This window comes from Ranitomeya imitator, chromosome 2 (genome assembly GCF_032444005.1).
Source record: "Ranitomeya imitator isolate aRanImi1 chromosome 2, aRanImi1.pri, whole genome shotgun sequence".
In the NCBI taxonomy this organism is placed as follows: Eukaryota; Metazoa; Chordata; class Amphibia; order Anura; family Dendrobatidae; genus Ranitomeya; species Ranitomeya imitator.
In genome coordinates, this window is record NC_091283.1 from 720,113,048 (window position 1) to 720,120,505 (window position 7,458).

The following is a 7,458-nucleotide window of genomic DNA, read 5'->3' on the forward strand; positions in this document are numbered from 1 at the left end:
CATTTTCCCTCTAATTGTTTGAATTGTATTCTGTTACTTATAGAGTTCTGTAGGTGCATCTACTGAATTATACAGTGCTCTGTATAAAGATTATTATTATTGGTGGTTAAGCGCAGCTTTATGTTACTGTTGTCTACTTTAAGTATATTTACACTTAAAAGGCTTTGCATTGCATACGATAGGCATTTGATATTTAACGTTTTTTTGTTAAAAGTGTTGTTCTGGATTAGAAAACATGTCTGCCTTTTTTTCTTAGAAAGGATCCTTCATCTGTCCGTGGGCTGTTTTTTTTTTTATTCCACTATAATAAAAGATTTCTAGTGCATAAGAACTTAAATACATAAACTATAAGACATGTGTTAATAGCAGAATTTTATTGGATAACAGAACAGATGAGTAAACAGCAAGCAAAGGTGAAGGTCAGGATCCTCAATTGATTAGGACAATTTATAATACATTTGCGGAAAGATGGGGAACAATGCAAGGAACAAAGTCGGGTGTCACATGTTCATTTATTGCAATAGAAATTCCCTTGACCTTGGCAGGGATCAGGACAGCAGGGATCAGGACAGCAGGGATCAGGACAGCAGGGAGGTGGACAGCAGGGAGGTGGACAGCAGGGAGGTGGACAGCAGGGGTTGCAGGGATCTGATGGAGAAGTGAACATATATCAGTTAGTCATTTATTTCAAAGAAGATAAACTGTATACTTTTTTTTTTATATCTGAGTGCCATTTGAGTGCCCTTTTAATTAAAAGCAGTTTAGTGAGAACACCACCTATCTCTCAAAAAACCGCTTGTGTGGTTCACAGCTCCAGCTGTTGTATTGTATCCATCCGTTGGTATGTGTGCGGGATCAGGAAGGAGCTGTGTGCTTCTGTCACCTGAGCTACATTTGGGATTGGTGCGGGTCTTAGGATGTAGACCCCCACTCACTTGTTTGCAAATAAAAAGCCACTCAAATATAAAAAAAGATAAAGGTTTAGTTACAATAGACAGTTCAATACAAAAGAGCAATACATGGAATAAGTTAACAGAATAAATTACCTGCAGTTTAAAGATAAGACTTTCATAATATTTATTGCTTCGGAATTAACTTTACTATATATGTATTTGACCATATAAAGCAAAAATGGCACAGACACATGATCCAAATTACTTGCCACATATTAACCCATTTCATGTGTCATTTCATTTCATCATCATAAACCATACATGAATAGAAACGAAAAAAAGATGATCAAATGGTCGAGTTTCAAAAAGATCTATATAAATTTTATTAACAAACTATTTAAAATTACATCACACCAAATTGGGACAGAAGGTGAAATAGAGCGACACATTCACTTAGTGTAATACATAGGTAACCGACGTCATCACCTGGAACAGCAGCTAAACTACGTGATATATACATACATACATTAGTCCCTTGTATGGACCGCTACCAGCTGTAGCCAATATATCATAAATGCCACAGAGTGCACTATTATCCTGCCGCTACTAGCTGGTGCAGGTAAACATATAACATCCCCATATCTATCTAACAATATCCAGCAAGGACCGTATATACCGGTCACCAATATTTACCTGCTGTTGCAGAGAAACGGGGTAAAGCTGCAGTCCAAGTGAGTGCGTCCGCAAGACGTGCGTTTCGGTTGTTGCTATAGTTGCCTCGTCGACGTGGCGCATCACTTCCAGGTCGGGAGCGCAACTTCCAGTGACGTTATCACTGTGTGCGCTTATGTGATACTATTTAAGACTGGCTGGGAGCAATCTAGTTAGGCCCCTTGAAAAAGGATAAGGTCCGAAACGCGCGTCGGGGCGGACGCACTCACCTGGACTGCAGCTTTACCCTATTTCACCTTCTGTCCCAATTTGGTGTGATGTAATTTTAAATAGTTTGTTAATAAAACTTATATAGATCTTTTTGAAACTCGACCATTTGATCATCTTTTTTTTGTTTGTATTCGTATATATGTGTTTGCTATTTTTCAGAATTGTATATGTGTAAAGCAATTTGAGCACAGCGCAAAGGCAAAAAGCAAGATAAATATTTTATTTTTTCATGCACTCACCCATTGAGAAATTCTAAAACTACCAGAATAGATAACAGTCAAAATAAAGGTTCCCGTGTCAAGTTCTGGAGAAGAGCATGTTCCAGGAAAATAAGGGAATTTTCTAAAATGATGCAGTTCTCCTATTTATGAGATATAGATACCTTGTAATGAGACACACAGTGTAGATCCCTACTGAGCATTCTTTGTAGCCCTGTACGTTGTCTTTGTGAATCATCACATTTTATGAAGAATTGCTCTGTTAGACTGTATACTCTACATTATCAAGGTCACTAGTTTGATTTTCTTTTCTGGACAGCTTATCAAAAATTCACAGACACTCAACATTTTTTACAGTGACATTCAATAACCATAATAAATCATTATGACTATAAGTGATCCATGTTTACAACCTATAAATTAGCTGCATTCTCTTTGAACTCTAAAAAATGATAATTACAGTCATAATAACCTATTCAAGTTTTTTACAGACAAGGGAAAAAGTGTCCTAATTTTACCGACTGTCCAAGAATTTCTGGAAGTTTGGAAACCCTGCACAGAGGGGCGTGGTTTGCCAGGGGACAGGAGTGGTCGCGTTTTGTGGGGCTCCTTCTAATCCCCTATTTTATGCTACGTAAGCATACTTAATCGTGGATTATAATACTCCACAACGGACCGGATTATGCCTGGAATGAGACTTGAGTGGAAAAGAGCAGGCACACCAAAAAAAACTCAAAAATCAGGGCAGAAAAGCTCCATGGAAAAGCATAATGGCGGCCTGCCTTCCTGTCATGACAGCGCAAGTAGTCCCGTGACCCAGGGCTCTTACACTATGAGCCGAAGACTGACAGACCCACCGCCCAAAGGATCACAGCAGACAGACAGGACAAGTGCCAGGGGGACCTCAGTCTCTGCCTCAGCCCAGACGCCAGGTACGAGAGACCGGAGAAGAGGACCGGTAACTGCGGGGAACTATGGAGCCATGACGCGGCGGAGGGATATCTCTCGCAGACCCACCGACACAGCAACCCCGGCAACAAGAATCCCTGTTCCTGCCGGGACCTCGGTGTCGGTCTGCGGAGATCAGAAGAAGCGCCACATGACGCCAGCCACCCGGTGCATCACGGAGCTGCAGAGGGGAGCCACAGACGACACAATGAATACGGCGCTGCAGACATGCGAAGGGATATCACCGGCGCGCCGGGACACAAGAGGTGTCCTGAGGTACGATGCGCCGGTGTTTATGCCGGGCGACACAGGGGGAGAGAGGGCTCAACTGCAGGGGAAAGCGGTGGAGTGTGACAGGAGTACTGCGCTGAAGCAGGTCCTGTCCAATACATCACAAACTGGCCATATAGAAGGGAATCCTGCCAGGAACCACCTATCTCTACAGAATGGGGGGAGAAGTACACTCTCAGCACCTGGAGATAATTCACTTTATAAATTAATAAACGATATAAAAGAGGGTTTTTATGGGTCCCTCAACTCCTTGGAACAAGGGGAAAGCTCTCATTCCGAGGGGCTCATAGGGGATGAGGATTCCTGCGGCTATAGTGACATCTGTCCCTCAGAGGGCACTGACCCTAATGAAACGTCATCATCATCATCATCGTCGTCGGCAGCAATGTCATACTCAGGCTCAGTCTTAGATGACACATCAAGCCATGGGGGTTCTGTGACCGCTGAAACGCGTCCACAAAATGAAGTCACTGGCAAACTAAATAATAAATTGTTACAAGGGCAGTATTCACTAATAGATAATATCTCAGCTTCTGACGACCATCCCTCAGAAAGATTTATGGTCAATATATGCAAAGCTTTCCTAACTTCTATGGACTTAAACGGAGCTAAAGCATCTGAAAAACTCATTAAAAAGCTTTTTACGGACACCTTTTCACAAATAACTACTGCCCCACTCTCTGATTTCAATATGGCCTCTGACGAATCTTCTCACATTCCAAAGATAATGAGTCCTCCAACCAAACATCAGGAAAAGTCGTATCTTAAACACGCAGGGGGCGTTTCGGCGCTTTCAGACCCACTGGTCAATTTAAAGAACGAAGTAGCCTCATTTAAAAATAACCTAATTAACTATGAGAACTTCAAAAGGAAAAATAACTTAAAAATCCGAGGGATCCCAGAATCGATAAAAAAATCCCAATTGGGAGACTACATCTCCTCTATGATCTCTCACCTGTTTCCAGATATCCAAGGGAAAAACCTGGTTGAAAAAACTTTCAGGATACGCAGACCATCTTCTCTACCGTCGAACTTAGCGGCTGATGTTATTGTTTCATTTTATCCCAACTGGCTAAGAGACTCACTGCTTGACATTGCAAGAGAACCAAGGTTCCTCTCTTCCCCGTACGGCCACTTAGCCTTCTACAAAGATCTGTGTAAGGACACCCTTCAAAAGCGTAGATTATTTCGACACACTACCCATAGGCTGCAACAGGCCGGAATACAGTATAACTGGTATCAGTCATCTAATCTGAGGCTTCATTTTGCATCAAAATGGTATACCTTTTCTTCCTCAGCAGAGGCAGCGGTCTTTTTGAATCGTGCGGGCGCAAACATGCCCAGGTCTTCTTCCGGCCCTACTTCCCTAACTTGAAATAATTTGTCATCGAGAATCTCAGAAATTATTTCTCTTCCTTTTCTTCTACAGTTATTCCACATTATAGCATATAATGAACCGGACTTTTTCGCCCACAAGGTCTGGGGTCATCTGGAGATGACCTAGACAAGACAGGCCTTCATGTATTGTCATCCATCTTACTGGCCATGTTAAGCTAACTTATGCGCTTATCTTACTTATCCATCTTACTGGACACCTTATATAGCTTTTAAGCCACTATGTTACTCCATGTTAAGCTAACTTATGCGCTTATCTTACCAAGTTAATCAAGTTTATATGAAGCTTTACTTATGTGATATTGCATCCAAGCTTCAACCTTTATGTTTTCACAAAAGTATTATATGAACGCCTGTATCCCCTATTGCTATAGGGGTTTATTTTTCCCTACTCCATATCCCACCCCTATCCTCCGTCCCACCCTTGCCTTACCTTCCCGATTAACAGTTAAAATTAATAAAAACATTTGAACAGGAAACCCTGCACAATTTTTCTTCATATTTTATGCCAGATGCAGTCCTATGAATCACACCCTATAAAGCAGCTTTTAAATACAGTGATTTTGATCTGTGCATAGAGAAATTAATTAGCACTGATGACAGTGAAAAAACAACTAAAATTATCCTTATCTTTACCTTGTTTGGGGAATTGTCCACGACCTTGTTGATTGCTGTAGCCGGAGTACTGGGACCCAGATTGGCAAGCTAGAAAAGAGAAACATTCATTCTGTGTTCACTGCATTTTGGAACAATGTCTACAGAGTTATGTATGATTATGGTCGTATCGTAGTTATGTACAAAGTGTGAGTTCTATGGAGCTGTGGCACAACCTGTTGAAGTCTATAGGATACTGTTCGACCACCTATGCAGGACAGTTGTGAAGGAAGGGCCTACTAGTCAATTCCTACATACCAAAACTTTCTGCTAGATTTTTTTCCCATCTGCAGACTAGACCCTATGAACCACAATTTAACTGTTACCCTTTTACTGCCTCATACAACCAGGACATGTACACTGACTTGTTCACTGCCTTGCAATAGGAGAGATTTTATTAACAATGCCTTCATTGCCCCAGACAGCCAGAATTTTTAATATGACAAAAAAACCTTCTTTGGGCTATGGCCTCATTATAATTATTACAGGCCTTGTCTTCCTGTATGCCTTCCAAATGTTTCTGTATCAAATTCGAATCATACAGAAATTGATATGAGACTGTTTTAATGGATTATTTCCAATTCTTTGCTAACTGAGATAAGACCAAAAAGTTTAGATATTTGTTATAATCCTCTATTATTACAATGGCTGGTCTAAAATTAATCTTCTAGTAGTAATTTCTATTCTGCTTAATCTGGAAAGAAAAATGTAAAGCAGTTAGTCCAAAATCTGAAAGTCTGTATCACCATTTTGATATCTTGTGTATACAGTATATAAAGAGCTTTAAAAACTACAGAATTGTGTACACAGTAACAATATTCACTGTAAAACAAAAATTTGCATCAAGAACTACTGTATATACTACAATCAGTGGAAATCCGTTATGAAGAATATATCAAATATCATCAATTTGAAAAGATTGCCTACAAGTGGATAACAGATTCATAACAGCTAAACTGTCCATCAAAAAATAAAAAAGCCATATACTAATGTCAGCTTGGTTGAACTTGATAGACGTGTCTGTTTTCAAATATACTAACTATGTAATAGTAAAGGCTGCAGGTCAATCAGTGACCTCTTATTGTCTGCAGTGATTATATGACATAACAATGGGAGGCACAATGATGGACAGTTTAGATGTTTAGGAAGGATTGTACACTATAGGACATTACCTCCTGAACAGTTTACTCTTGAAGGTTAAATCCAATTTCATAGCAACAAATATGGCTGTCATAATGAATATCTAGATCAATTACTTTTTCTACATGTTTGAGATTTACTTCTGCGGAAAACACTATTTAAGATTGAATACATTGAACATACCCTACTTCTAAGACTTTAATCATTTTACTGTATCAAAAAAGCATATTCAACTATTCATCTCAATAGAAAGCGACTTCAAGTCAAAAAAGGAAGTATACGGCTGAATGACATACAGCTGCAAATTATATATGGGGCCTGTATATACCTACAAGCTGAACCTAAGAGCATGTGAAATGTGAGCTAAACCTAACCTTAAATGTGACATGTTTCAGCAAGACGTCTAAGGCTTTTTTTTTTTTTTTTTACAGTTTTTAAATGCATTAATCCTTTAAATTTTTTATATCTTTGTTAAAAAAAATACTAATGTAAAATTCTGGAGCAAAGTTCTATAATAATAACTAATGTGTAAAGTTTACCAACAATGCAAAAAGGCAAAATCAAAAAAGAGTAACTTACGGTCTTGGCAAGGATTTACACAGATAGGCACTTTTTGGCAGGGATCCTTGCACGGATTCTGGCATGAGCTCTTCTGGCAGTTTGCTCCTCCTTTGATTCCAGACATGACTGATTTCTTTTCTTAGTTCTGAACTTCTCAGAGACTCAAAAGCTATGTTTTGATGATGGCATTGAGACTGATCCTTATATAGCTAGACATAGCGATAATTGGGGCATATTTTCTCATCAGCTGGTGATAAGGCATTTAATAGGGTGATTACATGTATAATTATTTAATTTTCTAAAGGATAATAAACATTAATTATGAAGAGTAAGCCACTTAACACCTTATGATATTTACTGCAGAAAAATACTTGACATCGCATTCACCATCATTTCTTTTTATTGCACTGTTCTAA

General features: G+C 39.3%; 1 long non-coding RNA gene across 1 annotated transcript; it reads right to left on the bottom strand.

The window, feature by feature from the left end:
* Positions 1 to 353: 353 nt before the first annotated feature.
* Positions 354 to 7,220, bottom strand: LOC138667719 (uncharacterized). The gene is made up of 3 exons (XR_011318906.1): positions 7,061 to 7,220; positions 5,324 to 5,392; positions 354 to 648 (listed from the first exon to the last, which is right to left on the bottom strand). It is a non-coding gene; the product is annotated as an uncharacterized lncRNA (long non-coding RNA).
* Between the last annotated feature and the right edge of the window lie 238 nt (positions 7,221 to 7,458).